Here is an 18,707-nt window from a genome sequence, read left to right as displayed (position 1 = left end):
CTTCCGCTGCGCCACTCTGCTTATGGTGGAGGATGCTCAGAGTTGAAGTCTAATTACTGCCTGCCTTCTGGTCTATGTCATGTAATTTATCAGCCATTTCTTATCTGTTGGCAACTAAATTATTCTTGGTGCTTTGCAAATGTTTGTTTTTGTTGAAAATCATGTCTCTGTGGCGCAATCGGTTAGCGCGTTCGGCTGTTAACCGAAAGGTTGGTGGTTCGAGTCCACCCAGGGACGTTGCACCCTTTTGCTTCAGTAGTAAGCTACAGTTGAAGAAGTTTTTGCATTTGTGCTAAGCATCTCCCTCAAGTAAAAGCCATTTTGCTGACGATGTTTTGAATTCACGAGACAAACTGGAGAAAAACCTTCTGGATGAGATAGGATAAACAAAACTTCCTTCGAGCCGGAATTGAACCAGCGACCTAAGGATTGCTAATTTAGAGCTACAGTCCTCCGCTCTACCAGCTGAGCTATCGAAGGATTGTTGAAAGCCCACTAGGTTTGGCCATGGGTGCCACGAGCAGGTGGTAAAAATGATTCATTCAACCCAGCGAAAAAGGAATTCAGCGGTAGTATTGGAGAATGCGGGCATCGATCCCGCTACCTCTCGCATGCTAAGCGAGCGCTCTACCACTTGAGCTAATCCCCCAAACCTGGCAAACATATCGTCAGTTTCACGTCACACCAGGTCACAATTTTCATATACAATCACACATGCCAGTGCAAGCTTTTTTTTTTTTTTTTTTTTTTTTAAGTGTGGATTCCATTTTTGCATACTGGAAGAACATTTAAGGAGTCTACAACGTGATTGGTGCCCTACAAATACAGTTGGGCAACTTTCTAGCAACCCCTTTCTATGTACATGGAGAATCAAATTGGGGACAGTGAAAAAAACTTGCATAGTTTGAAGAAAAAAGTTGCGATGTAGCACAATCCCAAAAGAGAACCATTGACCTTTTATGGCTTTGTTTGTTTATAGAAACTGCTGAGAGGTCGTGAAGGCCTTCTGGTCCTTTGGCACAAGTTGATCCAGGATTCAGGGTTTTGACCAGTAATTTTTGAGCCAAAACGCGTTTGCTTTTTACAGAAGCTACACCAACCAGCACAATACCAATGTTTACCTTGGCATTGCGGACTAACCCTACTAAGTTTCAAACAATAACTGATGAGCAGGAAATGGTTTAGATGAAGTGTTGAAAAAGCTAAGAACGCTTCTCTTCGTTTTTTCCTCCTTTTTGTGGTTGCTAAACTGTAAGAAGAGAGTAGAGCATGAGCTTGAACACAAAACATTAAAAGAGAATAAACGCAACACCAATGGTGAAAAAGCAAGCCATGCGTTGGCCGGGAATCGAACCCGGGTCAACTGCTTGGAAGGCAGCTATGCTCACCACTATACCACCAACGCTTACGTAAGCGCGCATTTTTTTTTTACATTTTCTGCAATAACAGTAAACGTTCTAGCAAATCCTTTCTAAGTACATGGAGAATCAAACTGGGGGAGAGTGAAAAAAGTTGTGATGTAGCACAATCCCAAGGAGAACCATTGACCTTTTATGGTTTGTTTATAGAAAATTTTGAGACGTCGTAAAGGCCTTCTGGTCCTTTAGCGGCACGAGTTGAACTGGGATTCAGGGTTTTAACCAGTGTTTTTTTGAGCCAAAAGGGTTTGCTGTAGACAGGGGCATTTAGAGGAAATGTAATGATGAAGAGTATAAAACACAACCGTTTAGCAGAGTATGGTTTCGATCCATCGACCTCTGGGTTATGGGCCCAGCACGCTTCCGCTGCGCCACTCTGCTTATGGTGGAGGATGCTCAGAGTTGAAGTCTAATTACTGCCTGCCTTCTGGTCTATGTCATGTAATTTATCAGCCATTTCTTATCTGTTGGCAACTAAATTATTCTTGGTGCTTTGCAAATGTTTGTTTTTGTTGAAAATCATGTCTCTGTGGCGCAATCGGTTAGCGCGTTCGGCTGTTAACCGAAAGGTTGGTGGTTCGAGTCCACCCAGGGACGTTGCACCCTTTTGCTTCAGTTGAAGAAGTTTTTGCATTTGTGCTAAGCATCTCCCTCAAGTAAAAGCCATTTTGCTGACGATGTTTTGAATTCACGAGACAAACTGGAGAAAAACCTTCTGGATGAGATAGGATAAACAAAACTTCCTTCGAGCCGGAATTGAACCAGCGACCTAAGGATTGCTAATTTAGAGCTACAGTCCTCCGCTCTACCAGCTGAGCTATCGAAGGATTGTTGAAAGCCCACTAGGTTTGGCCATGGGTGCCACGAGCAGGTGGTAAAAATGATTCATTCAACCCAGCGAAAAAGGAATTCAGCGGTAGTATTGGAGAATGCGGGCATCGATCCCGCTACCTCTCGCATGCTAAGCGAGCGCTCTACCACTTGAGCTAATCCCCCAAACCTGGCAAACATATCGTCAGTTTCACGTCACACCAGGTCACAATTTTCATATACAATCACACATGCCAGTGCAAGCTTTTTTTTTTTTTTTTTTTTTTTAAAGTGTGGATTCCATTTTTGCATACTGGAAGAACATTTAAGGAGTCTACAACGTGATTGGTGCCCTACAAATACAGTTGGGCAACTTTCTAGCAACCCCTTTCTATGTACATGGAGAATCAAATTGGGGACAGTGAAAAAAACTTGCATAGTTTGAAGAAAAAAGTTGCGATGTAGCACAATCCCAAAAGAGAACCATTGACCTTTTATGGCTTTGTTTGTTTATAGAAACTGCTGAGAGGTCGTGAAGGCCTTCTGGTCCTTTGGCACAAGTTGATCCAGGATTCAGGGTTTTGACCAGTAATTTTTGAGCCAAAACGCGTTTGCTTTTGACAGAAGCTACATCAACCAGCACAATACCAATGTTTACCTTGGCATTGCTTTTGTATTGCGGACTAACCCTACTAAGTTTCAAACAATAACTGATGAGCAGCAAATGGTTTAGATGAAGTGTTGAAAAAGCTAAGAACGCTTCTCTTCGTTTTTTTCTCCTTTTTGTGGTTGCTAAACTGTAAGAAGAGAGTAGAGCATGAGCTTGAACACAAAACATTAAAAGAGAATAAACGCAACACCAATGGTGAAAAAGCAAGCCATGCGTTGGCCGGGAATCGAACCCGGGTCAACTGCTTGGAAGGCAGCTATGCTCACCACTATACCACCAACGCTTACGTAAGCGCGCATTTTTTTTTTACATTTTCTGCAATAACAGTAAACGTTCTAGCAAATCCTTTCTAAGTACATGGAGAATCAAACTGGGGGAGAGTGAAAAAAGTTGTGATGTAGCACAATCCCAAGGAGAACCATTGACCTTTTATGGTTTGTTTATAGAAAATTTTGAGACATCGTAAAGGCCTTCTGGTCCTTTAGCGGCACGAGTTGAACTGGGATTCAGGGTTTTAACCAGTGTTTTTTTGAGCCAAAAGGGTTTGCTGTAGACAGGGGCATTTAGAGGAAATGTAATGATGAAGAGTATAAAACACAACCGTTTAGCAGAGGATGGTTTCGATCCATCGACCTCTGGGTTATGGGCCCAGCACGCTTCCGCTGCGCCACTCTGCTTATGGTGGAGGATGCTCAGAGTTGAAGTCTAATTACTGCCTGCCTTCTGGTCTATGTCATGTAATTTATCAGCCATTTCTTATCTGTTGGCAACTAAATTATTCTTGGTGCTTTGCAAATGTTTGTTTTTGTTGAAAATCATGTCTCTGTGGCGCAATCGGTTAGCGCGTTCGGCTGTTAACCGAAAGGTTGGTGGTTCGAGTCCACCCAGGGACGTTGCACCCTTTTGCTTCAGTTGAAGAAGTTTTTGCATTTGTGCTAAGCATCTCCCTCAAGTAAAAGCCATTTTGCTGACGATGTTTTGAATTCACGAGACAAACTGGAGAAAAACCTTCTGGATGAGATAGGATAAACAAAACTTCCTTCGAGCCGGAATTGAACCAGCGACCTAAGGATTGCTAATTTAGAGCTACAGTCCTCCGCTCTACCAGCTGAGCTATCGAAGGATTGTTGAAAGCCCACTAGGTTTGGCCATGGGTGCCACGAGCAGGTGGTAAAAATGATTCATTCAACCCAGCGAAAAAGGAATTCAGCGGTAGTATTGGAGAATGCGGGCATCGATCCCGCTACCTCTCGCATGCTAAGCGAGCGCTCTACCACTTGAGCTAATCCCCCAAACCTGGCAAACATATCGTCAGTTTCACGTCACACCAGGTCACAATTTTCATATACAATCACACATGCCAGTGCAAGCTTTTTTTTTTTTTTTTTTTTTTTAAGTGTGGATTCCATTTTTGCATACTGGAAGAACATTTAAGGAGTCTACAACGTGATTGGTGCCCTACAAATACAGTTGGGCAACTTTCTAGCAACCCCTTTCTATGTACATGGAGAATCAAATTGGGGACAGTGAAAAAAACTTGCATAGTTTGAAGAAAAAAGTTGCGATGTAGCACAATCCCAAAAGAGAACCATTGACCTTTTATGGCTTTGTTTGTTTATAGAAACTGCTGAGAGGTCGTGAAGGCCTTCTGGTCCTTTGGCACAAGTTGATCCAGGATTCAGGGTTTTGACCAGTAATTTTTGAGCCAAAACGCGTTTGCTTTTGACAGAAGCTACACCAACCAGCACAATACCAATGTTTACCTTGGCATTGCTTTTGTATTGCGGACTAACCCTACTAAGTTTCAAACAATAACTGATGAGCAGCAAATGGTTTAGATGAAGTGTTGAAAAAGCTAAGAACGCTTCTCTTCGTTTTTTTCTCCTTTTTGTGGTTGCTAAACTGTAAGAAGAGAGTAGAGCATGAGCTTGAACACAAAACATTAAAAGAGAATAAACGCAACACCAATGGTGAAAAAGCAAGCCATGCGTTGGCCGGGAATCGAACCCGGGTCAATTGCTTGGAAGGCAGCTATGCTCACCACTATACCACCAACGCTTACGTAAGCGCGCATTTTTTTTTTACATTTTCTGCAATAACAGTAAACGTTCTAGCAAATCCTTTCTAAGTACATGGAGAATCAAACTGGGGGAGAGTGAAAAAAGTTGTGATGTAGCACAATCCCAAGGAGAACCATTGACCTTTTATGGTTTGTTTATAGAAAATTTTGAGACGTCGTAAAGGCCTTCTGGTCCTTTAGCGGCACGAGTTGAACTGGGATTCAGGGTTTTAACCAGTGTTTTTTTGAGCCAAAAGGGTTTGCTGTAGACAGGGGCATTTAGAGGAAATGTAATGATGAAGAGTATAAAACACAACCGTTTAGCAGAGGATGGTTTCGATCCATCGACCTCTGGGTTATGGGCCCAGCACACTTCCGCTGCGCCACTCTGCTTATGGTGGAGGATGCTCAGAGTTGAAGTCTAATTACTGCCTGCCTTCTGGTCTATGTCATGTAATTTATCAGCCATTTCTTATCTGTTGGCAACTAAATTATTCTTGGTGCTTTGCAAATGTTTGTTTTTGTTGAAAATCATGTCTCTGTGGCGCAATCGGTTAGCGCGTTCGGCTGTTAACCGAAAGGTTGGTGGTTCGAGTCCACCCAGGGACGTTGCACCCTTTTGCTTCAGTTGAAGAAGTTTTTGCATTTGTGCTAAGCATCTCCCTCAAGTAAAAGCCATTTTGCTGACGATGTTTTGAATTCACGAGACAAACTGGAGAAAAACCTTCTGGATGAGATAGGATAAACAAAACTTCCTTCGAGCCGGAATTGAACCAGCGACCTAAGGATTGCTAATTTAGAGCTACAGTCCTCCGCTCTACCAGCTGAGCTATCGAAGGATTGTTGAAAGCCCACTAGGTTTGGCCATGGGTGCCACGAGCAGGTGGTAAAAATGATTCATTCAACCCAGCGAAAAAGGAATTCAGCGGTAGTATTGGAGAATGCGGGCATCGATCCCGCTACCTCTCGCATGCTAAGCGAGCGCTCTACCACTTGAGCTAATCCCCCAAACCTGGCAAACATATCGTCAGTTTCACGTCACACCAGGTCACAATTTTCATATACAATCACACATGCCAGTGCAAGCTTTTTTTTTTTTTTTTTTTTTTTAAGTGTGGATTCCATTTTTGCATACTGGAAGAACATTTAAGGAGTCTACAACGTGATTGGTGCCCTACAAATACAGTTGGGCAACTTTCTAGCAACCCCTTTCTATGTACATGGAGAATCAAATTGGGGACAGTGAAAAAAACTTGCATAGTTTGAAGAAAAAAGTTGCGATGTAGCACAATCCCAAAAGAGAACCATTGACCTTTTATGGCTTTGTTTGTTTATAGAAACTGCTGAGAGGTCGTGAAGGCCTTCTGGTCCTTTGGCACAAGTTGATCCAGGATTCAGGGTTTTGACCAGTAATTTTTGAGCCAAAACGCGTTTGCTTTTGACAGAAGCTACACCAACCAGCACAATACCAATGTTTACCTTGGCATTGCTTTTGTATTGCGGACTAACCCTACTAAGTTTCAAACAATAACTGATGAGCAGCAAATGGTTTAGATGAAGTGTTGAAAAAGCTAAGAACGCTTCTCTTCGTTTTTTTCTCCTTTTTGTGGTTGCTAAACTGTAAGAAGAGAGTAGAGCATGAGCTTGAACACAAAACATTAAAAGAGAATAAACGCAACACCAATGGTGAAAAAGCAAGCCATGCGTTGGCCGGGAATCGAACCCGGGTCAATTGCTTGGAAGGCAGCTATGCTCACCACTACACCACCAACGCTTACGTAAGCGCGCATTTTTTTTTTACATTTTCTGCAATAACAGTAAACGTTCTAGCAAATCCTTTCTAAGTACATGGAGAATCAAACTGGGGGAGAGTGAAAAAAGTTGTGATGTAGCACAATCCCAAGGAGAACCATTGACCTTTTATGGTTTGTTTATAGAAAATTTTGAGACGTCGTAAAGGCCTTCTGGTCCTTTAGCGGCACGAGTTGAACTGGGATTCAGGGTTTTAACCAGTGTTTTTTTGAGCCAAAAGGGTTTGCTGTAGACAGGGGCATTTAGAGGAAATGTAATGATGAAGAGTATAAAACACAACCGTTTAGCAGAGGATGGTTTCGATCCATCGACCTCTGGGTTATGGGCCCAGCACACTTCCGCTGCGCCACTCTGCTTATGGTGGAGGATGCTCAGAGTTGAAGTCTAATTACTGCCTGCCTTCTGGTCTATGTCATGTAATTTATCAGCCATTTCTTATCTGTTGGCAACTAAATTATTCTTGGTGCTTTGCAAATGTTTGTTTTTGTTGAAAATCATGTCTCTGTGGCGCAATCGGTTAGCGCGTTCGGCTGTTAACCGAAAGGTTGGTGGTTCAAGTCCACCCAGGGACGTTGCACCCTTTTGCTTCAGTTGAAGAAGTTTTTGCATTTGTGCTAAGCATCTCCCTCAAGTAAAAGCCATTTTGCTGACGATGTTTTGAATTCACGAGACAAACTGGAGAAAAACCTTCTGGATGAGATAGGATAAACAAAACTTCCTTCGAGCCGGAATTGAACCAGCGACCTAAGGATTGCTAATTTAGAGCTACAGTCCTCCGCTCTACCAGCTGAGCTATCGAAGGATTGTTGAAAGCCCACTAGGTTTGGCCATGGGTGCCACGAGCAGGTGGTAAAAATGATTCATTCAACCCAGCGAAAAAGGAATTCAGCGGTAGTATTGGAGAATGCGGGCATCGATCCCGCTACCTCTCGCATGCTAAGCGAGCGCTCTACCACTTGAGCTAATCCCCCAAACCTGGCAAACATATCGTCAGTTTCACGTCACACCAGGTCACAATTTTCATATACAATCACACATGCCAGTGCAAGCTTTTTTTTTTTTTTTTTTTTTTTAAGTGTGGATTCCATTTTTGCATACTGGAAGAACATTTAAGGAGTCTACAACGTGATTGGTGCCCTACAAATACAGTTGGGCAACTTTCTAGCAACCCCTTTCTATGTACATGGAGAATCAAATTGGGGACAGTGAAAAAAACTTGCATAGTTTGAAGAAAAAAGTTGCGATGTAGCACAATCCCAAAAGAGAACCATTGACCTTTTATGGCTTTGTTTGTTTATAGAAACTGCTGAGAGGTCGTGAAGGCCTTCTGGTCCTTTGGCACAAGTTGATCCAGGATTCAGGGTTTTGACCAGTAATTTTTGAGCCAAAACACGTTTGCTTTTGACAGAAGCTACACCAACCAGCACAATACCAATGTTTACCTTGGCATTGCTTTTGTATTGCGGACTAACCCTACTAAGTTTCAAACAATAACTGATGAGCAGCAAATGGTTTAGATGAAGTGTTGAAAAAGCTAAGAACGCTTCTCTTCGTTTTTTTCTCCTTTTTGTGGTTGCTAAACTGTAAGAAGAGAGTAGAGCATGAGCTTGAACACAAAACATTAAAAGAGAATAAACGCAACACCAATGGTGAAAAAGCAAGCCATGCGTTGGCCGGGAATCGAACCCGGGCATCGATCCCGCTACCTCTCGCATGCTAAGCGAGCGCTCTACCACTTGAGCTAATCCCCCAAACCTGGCAAACATATCGTCAGTTTCACGTCACACCAGGTCACAATTTTCATATACAATCACACATGCCAGTGCAAGCTTTTTTTTTTTTTTTTTTTTTTTAAGTGTGGATTCCATTTTTGCATACTGGAAGAACATTTAAGGAGTCTACAACGTGATTGGTGCCCTACAAATACAGTTGGGCAACTTTCTAGCAACCCCTTTCTATGTACATGGAGAATCAAATTGGGGACAGTGAAAAAAACTTGCATAGTTTGAAGAAAAAAGTTGCGATGTAGCACAATCCCAAAAGAGAACCATTGACCTTTTATGGCTTTGTTTGTTTATAGAAACTGCTGAGAGGTCGTGAAGGCCTTCTGGTCCTTTGGCACAAGTTGATCCAGGATTCAGGGTTTTGACCAGTAATTTTTGAGCCAAAACGCGTTTGCTTTTGACAGAAGCTACACCAACCAGCACAATACCAATGTTTACCTTGGCATTGCTTTTGTATTGCGGACTAACCCTACTAAGTTTCAAACAATAACTGATGAGCAGCAAATGGTTTAGATGAAGTGTTGAAAAAGCTAAGAACGCTTCTCTTCGTTTTTTTCTCCTTTTTGTGGTTGCTAAACTGTAAGAAGAGAGTAGAGCATGAGCTTGAACACAAAACATTAAAAGAGAATAAACGCAACACCAATGGTGAAAAAGCAAGCCATGCGTTGGCCGGGAATCGAACCCGGGTCAATTGCTTGGAAGGCAGCTATGCTCACCACTATACCACCAACGCTTACGTAAGCGCGCATTTTTTTTTTACATTTTCTGCAATAACAGTAAACGTTCTAGCAAATCCTTTCTAAGTACATGGAGAATCAAACTGGGGGAGAGTGAAAAAAGTTGTGATGTAGCACAATCCCAAGGAGAACCATTGACCTTTTATGGTTTGTTTATAGAAAATTTTGAGACGTCGTAAAGGCCTTCTGGTCCTTTAGCGGCACGAGTTGAACTGGGATTCAGGGTTTTAACCAGTGTTTTTTTGAGCCAAAAGGGTTTGCTGTAGACAGGGGCATTTAGAGGAAATGTAATGATGAAGAGTATAAAACACAACCGTTTAGCAGAGGATGGTTTCGATCCATCGACCTCTGGGTTATGGGCCCAGCACACTTCCGCTGCGCCACTCTGCTTATGGTGGAGGATGCTCAGAGTTGAAGTCTAATTACTGCCTGCCTTCTGGTCTATGTCATGTAATTTATCAGCCATTTCTTATCTGTTGGCAACTAAATTATTCTTGGTGCTTTGCAAATGTTTGTTTTTGTTGAAAATCATGTCTCTGTGGCGCAATCGGTTAGCGCGTTCGGCTGTTAACCGAAAGGTTGGTGGTTCGAGTCCACCCAGGGACGTTGCACCCTTTTGCTTCAGTTGAAGAAGTTTTTGCATTTGTGCTAAGCATCTCCCTCAAGTAAAAGCCATTTTGCTGACGATGTTTTGAATTCACGAGACAAACTGGAGAAAAACCTTCTGGATGAGATAGGATAAACAAAACTTCCTTCGAGCCGGAATTGAACCAGCGACCTAAGGATTGCTAATTTAGAGCTACAGTCCTCCGCTCTACCAGCTGAGCTATCGAAGGATTGTTGAAAGCCCACTAGGTTTGGCCATGGGTGCCACGAGCAGGTGGTAAAAATGATTCATTCAACCCAGCGAAAAAGGAATTCAGCGGTAGTATTGGAGAATGCGGGCATCGATCCCGCTACCTCTCGCATGCTAAGCGAGCGCTCTACCACTTGAGCTAATCCCCCAAACCTGGCAAACATATCGTCAGTTTCACGTCACACCAGGTCACAATTTTCATATACAATCACACATGCCAGTGCAAGCTTTTTTTTTTTTTTTTTTTTTTTAAGTGTGGATTCCATTTTTGCATACTGGAAGAACATTTAAGGAGTCTACAACGTGATTGGTGCCCTACAAATACAGTTGGGCAACTTTCTAGCAACCCCTTTCTATGTACATGGAGAATCAAATTGGGGACAGTGAAAAAAACTTGCATAGTTTGAAGAAAAAAGTTGCGATGTAGCACAATCCCAAAAGAGAACCATTGACCTTTTATGGCTTTGTTTGTTTATAGAAACTGCTGAGAGGTCGTGAAGGCCTTCTGGTCCTTTGGCACAAGTTGATCCAGGATTCAGGGTTTTGACCAGTAATTTTTGAGCCAAAACGCGTTTGCTTTTGACAGAAGCTACACCAACCAGCACAATACCAATGTTTACCTTGGCATTGCTTTTGTATTGCGGACTAACCCTACTAAGTTTCAAACAATAACTGATGAGCAGCAAATGGTTTAGATGAAGTGTTGAAAAAGCTAAGAACGCTTCTCTTCGTTTTTTTCTCCTTTTTGTGGTTGCTAAACTGTAAGAAGAGAGTAGAGCATGAGCTTGAACACAAAACATTAAAAGAGAATAAACGCAACACCAATGGTGAAAAAGCAAGCCATGCGTTGGCCGGGAATCGAACCCGGGTCAATTGCTTGGAAGGCAGCTATGCTCACCACTATACCACCAACGCTTACGTAAGCGCGCATTTTTTTTTTACATTTTCTGCAATAACAGTAAACGTTCTAGCAAATCCTTTCTAAGTACATGGAGAATCAAACTGGGGGAGAGTGAAAAAAGTTGTGATGTAGCACAATCCCAAGGAGAACCATTGACCTTTTATGGTTTGTTTATAGAAAATTTTGAGACGTCGTAAAGGCCTTCTGGTCCTTTAGCGGCACGAGTTGAACTGGGATTCAGGGTTTTAACCAGTGTTTTTTTGAGCCAAAAGGGTTTGCTGTAGACAGGGGCATTTAGAGGAAATGTAATGATGAAGAGTATAAAACACAACCGTTTAGCAGAGGATGGTTTCGATCCATCGACCTCTGGGTTATGGGCCCAGCACACTTCCGCTGCGCCACTCTGCTTATGGTGGAGGATGCTCAGAGTTGAAGTCTAATTACTGCCTGCCTTCTGGTCTATGTCATGTAATTTATCAGCCATTTCTTATCTGTTGGCAACTAAATTATTCTTGGTGCTTTGCAAATGTTTGTTTTTGTTGAAAATCATGTCTCTGTGGCGCAATCGGTTAGCGCGTTCGGCTGTTAACCGAAAGGTTGGTGGTTCGAGTCCACCCAGGGACGTTGCACCCTTTTGCTTCAGTTGAAGAAGTTTTTGCATTTGTGCTAAGCATCTCCCTCAAGTAAAAGCCATTTTGCTGACGATGTTTTGAATTCACGAGACAAACTGGAGAAAAACCTTCTGGATGAGATAGGATAAACAAAACTTCCTTCGAGCCGGAATTGAACCAGCGACCTAAGGATTGCTAATTTAGAGCTACAGTCCTCCGCTCTACCAGCTGAGCTATCGAAGGATTGTTGAAAGCCCACTAGGTTTGGCCATGGGTGCCACGAGCAGGTGGTAAAAATGATTCATTCAACCCAGCGAAAAAGGAATTCAGCGGTAGTATTGGAGAATGCGGGCATCGATCCCGCTACCTCTCGCATGCTAAGCGAGCGCTCTACCACTTGAGCTAATCCCCCAAACCTGGCAAACATATCGTCAGTTTCACGTCACACCAGGTCACAATTTTCATATACAATCACACATGCCAGTGCAAGCTTTTTTTTTTTTTTTTTTTTTTTAAGTGTGGATTCCATTTTTGCATACTGGAAGAACATTTAAGGAGTCTACAACGTGATTGGTGCCCTACAAATACAGTTGGGCAACTTTCTAGCAACCCCTTTCTATGTACATGGAGAATCAAATTGGGGACAGTGAAAAAAACTTGCATAGTTTGAAGAAAAAAGTTGCGATGTAGCACAATCCCAAAAGAGAACCATTGACCTTTTATGGCTTTGTTTGTTTATAGAAACTGCTGAGAGGTCGTGAAGGCCTTCTGGTCCTTTGGCACAAGTTGATCCAGGATTCAGGGTTTTGACCAGTAATTTTTGAGCCAAAACGCGTTTGCTTTTGACAGAAGCTACACCAACCAGCACAATACCAATGTTTACCTTGGCATTGCTTTTGTATTGCGGACTAACCCTACTAAGTTTCAAACAATAACTGATGAGCAGCAAATGGTTTAGATGAAGTGTTGAAAAAGCTAAGAACGCTTCTCTTCGTTTTTTTCTCCTTTTTGTGGTTGCTAAACTGTAAGAAGAGAGTAGAGCATGAGCTTGAACACAAAACATTAAAAGAGAATAAACGCAACACCAATGGTGAAAAAGCAAGCCATGCGTTGGCCGGGAATCGAACCCGGGTCAATTGCTTGGAAGGCAGCTATGCTCACCACTATACCACCAACGCTTACGTAAGCGCGCATTTTTTTTTTACATTTTCTGCAATAACAGTAAACGTTCTAGCAAATCCTTTCTAAGTACATGGAGAATCAAACTGGGGGAGAGTGAAAAAAGTTGTGATGTAGCACAATCCCAAGGAGAACCATTGACCTTTTATGGTTTGTTTATAGAAAATTTTGAGACGTCGTAAAGGCCTTCTGGTCCTTTAGCGGCACGAGTTGAACTGGGATTCAGGGTTTTAACCAGTGTTTTTTTGAGCCAAAAGGGTTTGCTGTAGACAGGGGCATTTAGAGGAAATGTAATGATGAAGAGTATAAAACACAACCGTTTAGCAGAGGATGGTTTCGATCCATCGACCTCTGGGTTATGGGCCCAGCACACTTCCGCTGCGCCACTCTGCTTATGGTGGAGGATGCTCAGAGTTGAAGTCTAATTACTGCCTGCCTTCTGGTCTATGTCATGTAATTTATCAGCCATTTCTTATCTGTTGGCAACTAAATTATTCTTGGTGCTTTGCAAATGTTTGTTTTTGTTGAAAATCATGTCTCTGTGGCGCAATCGGTTAGCGCGTTCGGCTGTTAACCGAAAGGTTGGTGGTTCGAGTCCACCCAGGGACGTTGCACCCTTTTGCTTCAGTTGAAGAAGTTTTTGCATTTGTGCTAAGCATCTCCCTCAAGTAAAAGCCATTTTGCTGACGATGTTTTGAATTCACGAGACAAACTGGAGAAAAACCTTCTGGATGAGATAGGATAAACAAAACTTCCTTCGAGCCGGAATTGAACCAGCGACCTAAGGATTGCTAATTTAGAGCTACAGTCCTCCGCTCTACCAGCTGAGCTATCGAAGGATTGTTGAAAGCCCACTAGGTTTGGCCATGGGTGCCACGAGCAGGTGGTAAAAATGATTCATTCAACCCAGCGAAAAAGGAATTCAGCGGTAGTATTGGAGAATGCGGGCATCGATCCCGCTACCTCTCGCATGCTAAGCGAGCGCTCTACCACTTGAGCTAATCCCCCAAACCTGGCAAACATATCGTCAGTTTCACGTCACACCAGGTCACAATTTTCATATACAATCACACATGCCAGTGCAAGCTTTTTTTTTTTTTTTTTTTTTTAAGTGTGGATTCCATTTTTGCATACTGGAAGAACATTTAAGGAGTCTACAACGTGATTGGTGCCCTACAAATACAGTTGGGCAACTTTCTAGCAACCCCTTTCTATGTACATGGAGAATCAAATTGGGGACAGTGAAAAAAACTTGCATAGTTTGAAGAAAAAAGTTGCGATGTAGCACAATCCCAAAAGAGAACCATTGACCTTTTATGGCTTTGTTTGTTTATAGAAACTGCTGAGAGGTCGTGAAGGCCTTCTGGTCCTTTGGCACAAGTTGATCCAGGATTCAGGGTTTTGACCAGTAATTTTTGAGCCAAAACACGTTTGCTTTTGACAGAAGCTACACCAACCAGCACAATACCAATGTTTACCTTGGCATTGCTTTTGTATTGCGGACTAACCCTACTAAGTTTCAAACAATAACTGATGAGCAGCAAATGGTTTAGATGAAGTGTTGAAAAAGCTAAGAACGCTTCTCTTCGTTTTTTTCTCCTTTTTGTGGTTGCTAAACTGTAAGAAGAGAGTAGAGCATGAGCTTGAACACAAAATATTAAAAGAGAATAAACGCAACACCAATGGTGAAAAAGCAAGCCATGCGTTGGCCGGGAATCGAACCCGGGTCAATTGCTTGGAAGGCAGCTATGCTCACCACTATACCACCAACGCTTACGTAAGCGCGCATTTTTTTTTTACATTTTCTGCAATAACAGTAAACGTTCTAGCAAATCCTTTCTAAGTACATGGAGAATCAAACTGGGGGAGAGTGAAAAAAGTTGTGATGTAGCACAATCCCAAGGAGAACCATTGACCTTTTATGGTTTGTTTATAGAAAATTTTGAGACGTCGTAAAGGCCTTCTGGTCCTTTAGCGGCACGAGTTGAACTGGGATTCAGGGTTTTAACCAGTGTTTTTTTGAGCCAAAAGGGTTTGCTGTAGACAGGGGCATTTAGAGGAAATGTAATGATGAAGAGTATAAAACACAACCGTTTAGCAGAGGATGGTTTCGATCCATCGACCTCTGGGTTATGGGCCCAGCACACTTCCGCTGCGCCACTCTGCTTATGGTGGAGGATGCTCAGAGTTGAAGTCTAATTACTGCCTGCCTTCTGGTCTATGTCATGTAATTTATCAGCCATTTCTTATCTGTTGGCAACTAAATTATTCTTGGTGCTTTGCAAATGTTTGTTTTTGTTGAAAATCATGTCTCTGTGGCGCAATCGGTTAGCGCGTTCGGCTGTTAACCGAAAGGTTGGTGGTTCGAGTCCACCCAGGGACGTTGCACCCTTTTGCTTCAGTTGAAGAAGTTTTTGCATTTGTGCTAAGCATCTCCCTCAAGTAAAAGCCATTTTGCTGACGATGTTTTGAATTCACGAGACAAACTGGAGAAAAACCTTCTGGATGAGATAGGATAAACAAAACTTCCTTCGAGCCGGAATTGAACCAGCGACCTAAGGATTGCTAATTTAGAGCTACAGTCCTCCGCTCTACCAGCTGAGCTATCGAAGGATTGTTGAAAGCCCACTAGGTTTGGCCATGGGTGCCACGAGCAGGTGGTAAAAATGATTCATTCAACCCAGCGAAAAAGGAATTCAGCGGTAGTATTGGAGAATGCGGGCATCGATCCCGCTACCTCTCGCATGCTAAGCGAGCGCTCTACCACTTGAGCTAATCCCCCAAACCTGGCAAACATATCGTCAGTTTCACGTCACACCAGGTCACAATTTTCATATACAATCACACATGCCAGTGCAAGCTTTTTTTTTTTTTTTTTTTTTTTAAGTGTGGATTCCATTTTTGCATACTGGAAGAACATTTAAGGAGTCTACAACGTGATTGGTGCCCTACAAATACAGTTGGGCAACTTTCTAGCAACCCCTTTCTATGTACATGGAGAATCAAATTGGGGACAGTGAAAAAAACTTGCATAGTTTGAAGAAAAAAGTTGCGATGTAGCACAATCCCAAAAGAGAACCATTGACCTTTTATGGCTTTGTTTGTTTATAGAAACTGCTGAGAGGTCGTGAAGGCCTTCTGGTCCTTTGGCACAAGTTGATCCAGGATTCAGGGTTTTGACCAGTAATTTTTGAGCCAAAACGCGTTTGCTTTTGACAGAAGCTACACCAACCAGCACAATACCAATGTTTACCTTGGCATTGCTTTTGTATTGCGGACTAACCCTACTAAGTTTCAAACAATAACTGATGAGCAGCAAATGGTTTAGATGAAGTGTTGAAAAAGCTAAGAACGCTTCTCTTCGTTTTTTTCTCCTTTTTGTGGTTGCTAAACTGTAAGAAGAGAGTAGAGCATGAGCTTGAACACAAAACATTAAAAGAGAATAAACGCAACACCAATGGTGAAAAAGCAAGCCATGCGTTGGCCGGGAATCGAACCCGGGTCAATTGCTTGGAAGGCAGCTATGCTCACCACTATACCACCAACGCTTACGTAAGCGCGCATTTTTTTTTTACATTTTCTGCAATAACAGTAAACGTTCTAGCAAATCCTTTCTAAGTACATGGAGAATCAAACTGGGGGAGAGTGAAAAAAGTTGTGATGTAGCACAATCCCAAGGAGAACCATTGACCTTTTATGGTTTGTTTATAGAAAATTTTGAGACGTCGTAAAGGCCTTCTGGTCCTTTAGCGGCACGAGTTGAACTGGGATTCAGGGTTTTAACCAGTGTTTTTTTGAGCCAAAAGGGTTTGCTGTAGACAGGGGCATTTAGAGGAAATGTAATGATGAAGAGTATAAAACACAACCGTTTAGCAGAGGATGGTTTCGATCCATCGACCTCTGGGTTATGGGCCCAGCACACTTCCGCTGCGCCACTCTGCTTATGGTGGAGGATGCTCAGAGTTGAAGTCTAATTACTGCCTGCCTTCTGGTCTATGTCATGTAATTTATCAGCCATTTCTTATCTGTTGGCAACTAAATTATTCTTGGTGCTTTGCAAATGTTTGTTTTTGTTGAAAATCATGTCTCTGTGGCGCAATCGGTTAGCGCGTTCGGCTGTTAACCGAAAGGTTGGTGGTTCGAGTCCACCCAGGGACGTTGCACCCTTTTGCTTCAGTAGTAAGCTACAGTTGAAGAAGTTTTTGCATTTGTGCTAAGCATCTCCCTCAAGTAAAAGCCATTTTGCTGACGATGTTTTGAATTCACGAGACAAACTGGAGAAAAACCTTCTGGATGAGATAGGATAAACAAAACTTCCTTCGAGCCGGAATTGAACCAGCGACCTAAGGATTGCTAATTTAGAGCTACAGTCCTCCGCTCTACCAGCTGAGCTATCGAAGGATTGTTGAAAGCCCACTAGGTTTGGCCATGGGTGCCACGAGCAGGTGGTAAAAATGATTCATTCAACCCAGCGAAAAAGGAATTCAGCAGTAGTATTGGAGAATGCGGGCATCGATCCCGCTACCTCTCGCATGCTAAGCGAGCGCTCTACCACTTGAGCTAATCCCCCAAACCTCGCAAACATATCGTCAGTTTCACGTCACACCAGGTCACAATTTTCATATACAATCACACATGCCATTGCAAGCTTTTTTTTTTTTTTTTTTTTTTAAGTGTGGATTCCATTTTTGCATACTGGAAGAACATTTAAGGAGTCTACAACGTGATTGGTGCCCTACAAATACAGTTGGGCAACTTTCTAGCAACCCCTTTCTATGTACATGGAGAATCAAATTGGGGACAGTGAAAAAAACTTGCATAGTTTGAAGAAAAAAGTTGCGATGTAGCACAATCCCAAAAGAGAACCATTGACCTTTTATGGCTTTGTTTGTTTATAGAAACTGCTGAGAGGTCGTGAAGGCCTTCTGGTCCTTTGGCACAAGTTGATCCAGGATTCAGGGTTTTGACCAGTAATTTTTGAGCCAAAACGCGTTTGCTTTTGACAGAAGCTACACCAACCAGCACAATACCAATGTTTACCTTGGCATTGCTTTTGTATTGCGGACTAACCCTACTAAGTTTCAAACAATAACTGATGAGCAGCAAATGGTTTAGATGAAGTGTTGAAAAAGCTAAGAACGCTTCTCTTCGTTTTTTCCTCCTTTTTGTGGTTGCTAAACTGTAAGAAGAGAGTAGAGCATGAGCTTGAACACAAAACATTAAAAGAGAATAAACGCAACACCAATGGTGAAAAAGCAAGCCATGCGTTGGCCGGGAATCGAACCCGGGTCAACTGCTTGGAAGGCAGCTATGCTCACCACTATACCACCAACGCTTACGTAAGCGCGTTTTTTTTTTTTACATTTTCTGCAATAACAGTAAACGTTCTAGCAAATCCTTTCTAAGTACATGGAGAATCAAACTGGGGGAGAGTGAAAAAAGTTGTGATGTAGCACAATCCCAAGGAGAACCATTGACCTTTTATGGTTTGTTTATAGAAAATTTTGAGACGTCGTAAAGGCCTTCTGGTCCTTTAGCGGCACGAGTTGAACTGGGATTCAGGGTTTTAACCAGTGTTTTTTTGAGCCAAAAGGGTTTGCTGTAGACAGGGGCATTTAGAGGAAATGTAATGATGAAGAGTATAAAACACAACCGTTTAGCAGAGGATGGTTTCGATCCATCGACCTCTGGGTTATGGGCCCAGCACGCTTCCGCTGCGCCACTCTGCTTATGGTGGAGGATGCTCAGAGTTGAAGTCTAATTACTGCCTGCCTTCTGGTCTATGTCATGTAATTTATCAGCCATTTCTTATCTGTTGGCAACTAAATTATTCTTGGTGCTTTGCAAATGTTTGTTTTTGTTGAAAATCA

At 42.5% G+C, this 18,707-nt stretch overlaps 32 non-coding genes across 32 annotated transcripts; 9 read left to right on the top strand and 23 right to left on the bottom strand.

Moving 5' to 3' along the window:
- Positions 1-163: 163 nt before the first annotated feature.
- TRNAN-GUU (transfer RNA asparagine (anticodon GUU)) lies at positions 164-237 on the top strand. Its single transcript has one exon. It is a non-coding gene; the product is annotated as a tRNA-Asn (tRNA).
- A 157-nt stretch (positions 238-394) lies between these two features.
- On the bottom strand, positions 395-480 carry TRNAY-GUA (transfer RNA tyrosine (anticodon GUA)). Its single transcript is given in 2 exon segments — positions 395-430; positions 444-480. It is a non-coding gene; the product is annotated as a tRNA-Tyr (tRNA).
- A 96-nt stretch (positions 481-576) lies between these two features.
- TRNAA-AGC (transfer RNA alanine (anticodon AGC)) lies at positions 577-649 on the bottom strand. The gene has a single exon. It is a non-coding gene; the product is annotated as a tRNA-Ala (tRNA).
- A 684-nt stretch (positions 650-1,333) lies between these two features.
- TRNAG-UCC (transfer RNA glycine (anticodon UCC)) lies at positions 1,334-1,405 on the bottom strand. Its single transcript has one exon. It is a non-coding gene; the product is annotated as a tRNA-Gly (tRNA).
- A 536-nt stretch (positions 1,406-1,941) lies between these two features.
- Positions 1,942-2,015, top strand: TRNAN-GUU (transfer RNA asparagine (anticodon GUU)). Its single transcript has one exon. It is a non-coding gene; the product is annotated as a tRNA-Asn (tRNA).
- A 144-nt stretch (positions 2,016-2,159) lies between these two features.
- Positions 2,160-2,245, bottom strand: TRNAY-GUA (transfer RNA tyrosine (anticodon GUA)). The gene is given in 2 exon segments: positions 2,160-2,195; positions 2,209-2,245. It is a non-coding gene; the product is annotated as a tRNA-Tyr (tRNA).
- Positions 2,246-2,341: 96 nt separating this feature from the next.
- TRNAA-AGC (transfer RNA alanine (anticodon AGC)) lies at positions 2,342-2,414 on the bottom strand. Its single transcript has one exon. It is a non-coding gene; the product is annotated as a tRNA-Ala (tRNA).
- A 695-nt stretch (positions 2,415-3,109) lies between these two features.
- On the bottom strand, positions 3,110-3,181 carry TRNAG-UCC (transfer RNA glycine (anticodon UCC)). Its single transcript has one exon. It is a non-coding gene; the product is annotated as a tRNA-Gly (tRNA).
- A 536-nt stretch (positions 3,182-3,717) lies between these two features.
- TRNAN-GUU (transfer RNA asparagine (anticodon GUU)) lies at positions 3,718-3,791 on the top strand. Its single transcript has one exon. It is a non-coding gene; the product is annotated as a tRNA-Asn (tRNA).
- Positions 3,792-3,935: 144 nt separating this feature from the next.
- Positions 3,936-4,021, bottom strand: TRNAY-GUA (transfer RNA tyrosine (anticodon GUA)). The gene is given in 2 exon segments: positions 3,936-3,971; positions 3,985-4,021. It is a non-coding gene; the product is annotated as a tRNA-Tyr (tRNA).
- A 96-nt stretch (positions 4,022-4,117) lies between these two features.
- Positions 4,118-4,190, bottom strand: TRNAA-AGC (transfer RNA alanine (anticodon AGC)). Its single transcript has one exon. It is a non-coding gene; the product is annotated as a tRNA-Ala (tRNA).
- Positions 4,191-5,492: 1,302 nt separating this feature from the next.
- TRNAN-GUU (transfer RNA asparagine (anticodon GUU)) lies at positions 5,493-5,566 on the top strand. Its single transcript has one exon. It is a non-coding gene; the product is annotated as a tRNA-Asn (tRNA).
- A 144-nt stretch (positions 5,567-5,710) lies between these two features.
- TRNAY-GUA (transfer RNA tyrosine (anticodon GUA)) lies at positions 5,711-5,796 on the bottom strand. The gene is given in 2 exon segments: positions 5,711-5,746; positions 5,760-5,796. It is a non-coding gene; the product is annotated as a tRNA-Tyr (tRNA).
- A 96-nt stretch (positions 5,797-5,892) lies between these two features.
- On the bottom strand, positions 5,893-5,965 carry TRNAA-AGC (transfer RNA alanine (anticodon AGC)). Its single transcript has one exon. It is a non-coding gene; the product is annotated as a tRNA-Ala (tRNA).
- A 1,520-nt stretch (positions 5,966-7,485) lies between these two features.
- Positions 7,486-7,571, bottom strand: TRNAY-GUA (transfer RNA tyrosine (anticodon GUA)). The gene is given in 2 exon segments: positions 7,486-7,521; positions 7,535-7,571. It is a non-coding gene; the product is annotated as a tRNA-Tyr (tRNA).
- Positions 7,572-7,667: 96 nt separating this feature from the next.
- TRNAA-AGC (transfer RNA alanine (anticodon AGC)) lies at positions 7,668-7,740 on the bottom strand. Its single transcript has one exon. It is a non-coding gene; the product is annotated as a tRNA-Ala (tRNA).
- Positions 7,741-9,822: 2,082 nt separating this feature from the next.
- TRNAN-GUU (transfer RNA asparagine (anticodon GUU)) lies at positions 9,823-9,896 on the top strand. The gene has a single exon. It is a non-coding gene; the product is annotated as a tRNA-Asn (tRNA).
- A 144-nt stretch (positions 9,897-10,040) lies between these two features.
- TRNAY-GUA (transfer RNA tyrosine (anticodon GUA)) lies at positions 10,041-10,126 on the bottom strand. Its single transcript is given in 2 exon segments — positions 10,041-10,076; positions 10,090-10,126. It is a non-coding gene; the product is annotated as a tRNA-Tyr (tRNA).
- A 96-nt stretch (positions 10,127-10,222) lies between these two features.
- Positions 10,223-10,295, bottom strand: TRNAA-AGC (transfer RNA alanine (anticodon AGC)). Its single transcript has one exon. It is a non-coding gene; the product is annotated as a tRNA-Ala (tRNA).
- Positions 10,296-11,597: 1,302 nt separating this feature from the next.
- TRNAN-GUU (transfer RNA asparagine (anticodon GUU)) lies at positions 11,598-11,671 on the top strand. The gene has a single exon. It is a non-coding gene; the product is annotated as a tRNA-Asn (tRNA).
- Positions 11,672-11,815: 144 nt separating this feature from the next.
- Positions 11,816-11,901, bottom strand: TRNAY-GUA (transfer RNA tyrosine (anticodon GUA)). The gene is given in 2 exon segments: positions 11,816-11,851; positions 11,865-11,901. It is a non-coding gene; the product is annotated as a tRNA-Tyr (tRNA).
- Positions 11,902-11,997: 96 nt separating this feature from the next.
- Positions 11,998-12,070, bottom strand: TRNAA-AGC (transfer RNA alanine (anticodon AGC)). The gene has a single exon. It is a non-coding gene; the product is annotated as a tRNA-Ala (tRNA).
- A 1,302-nt stretch (positions 12,071-13,372) lies between these two features.
- Positions 13,373-13,446, top strand: TRNAN-GUU (transfer RNA asparagine (anticodon GUU)). The gene has a single exon. It is a non-coding gene; the product is annotated as a tRNA-Asn (tRNA).
- Positions 13,447-13,590: 144 nt separating this feature from the next.
- Positions 13,591-13,676, bottom strand: TRNAY-GUA (transfer RNA tyrosine (anticodon GUA)). Its single transcript is given in 2 exon segments — positions 13,591-13,626; positions 13,640-13,676. It is a non-coding gene; the product is annotated as a tRNA-Tyr (tRNA).
- A 96-nt stretch (positions 13,677-13,772) lies between these two features.
- On the bottom strand, positions 13,773-13,845 carry TRNAA-AGC (transfer RNA alanine (anticodon AGC)). The gene has a single exon. It is a non-coding gene; the product is annotated as a tRNA-Ala (tRNA).
- A 1,301-nt stretch (positions 13,846-15,146) lies between these two features.
- Positions 15,147-15,220, top strand: TRNAN-GUU (transfer RNA asparagine (anticodon GUU)). The gene has a single exon. It is a non-coding gene; the product is annotated as a tRNA-Asn (tRNA).
- Positions 15,221-15,364: 144 nt separating this feature from the next.
- On the bottom strand, positions 15,365-15,450 carry TRNAY-GUA (transfer RNA tyrosine (anticodon GUA)). The gene is given in 2 exon segments: positions 15,365-15,400; positions 15,414-15,450. It is a non-coding gene; the product is annotated as a tRNA-Tyr (tRNA).
- Positions 15,451-15,546: 96 nt separating this feature from the next.
- On the bottom strand, positions 15,547-15,619 carry TRNAA-AGC (transfer RNA alanine (anticodon AGC)). The gene has a single exon. It is a non-coding gene; the product is annotated as a tRNA-Ala (tRNA).
- A 1,302-nt stretch (positions 15,620-16,921) lies between these two features.
- Positions 16,922-16,995, top strand: TRNAN-GUU (transfer RNA asparagine (anticodon GUU)). Its single transcript has one exon. It is a non-coding gene; the product is annotated as a tRNA-Asn (tRNA).
- Positions 16,996-17,152: 157 nt separating this feature from the next.
- TRNAY-GUA (transfer RNA tyrosine (anticodon GUA)) lies at positions 17,153-17,238 on the bottom strand. Its single transcript is given in 2 exon segments — positions 17,153-17,188; positions 17,202-17,238. It is a non-coding gene; the product is annotated as a tRNA-Tyr (tRNA).
- Positions 17,239-17,334: 96 nt separating this feature from the next.
- Positions 17,335-17,407, bottom strand: TRNAA-AGC (transfer RNA alanine (anticodon AGC)). Its single transcript has one exon. It is a non-coding gene; the product is annotated as a tRNA-Ala (tRNA).
- A 693-nt stretch (positions 17,408-18,100) lies between these two features.
- On the bottom strand, positions 18,101-18,172 carry TRNAG-UCC (transfer RNA glycine (anticodon UCC)). The gene has a single exon. It is a non-coding gene; the product is annotated as a tRNA-Gly (tRNA).
- Positions 18,173-18,707: the final 535 nt, after the last annotated feature.

This window comes from Ranitomeya imitator, chromosome 5, assembly GCF_032444005.1.
Source record: "Ranitomeya imitator isolate aRanImi1 chromosome 5, aRanImi1.pri, whole genome shotgun sequence".
Classification (NCBI taxonomy): domain Eukaryota; kingdom Metazoa; phylum Chordata; class Amphibia; order Anura; family Dendrobatidae; genus Ranitomeya; species Ranitomeya imitator.
This window is presented reverse-complemented; position numbering and strand designations above follow the sequence as displayed.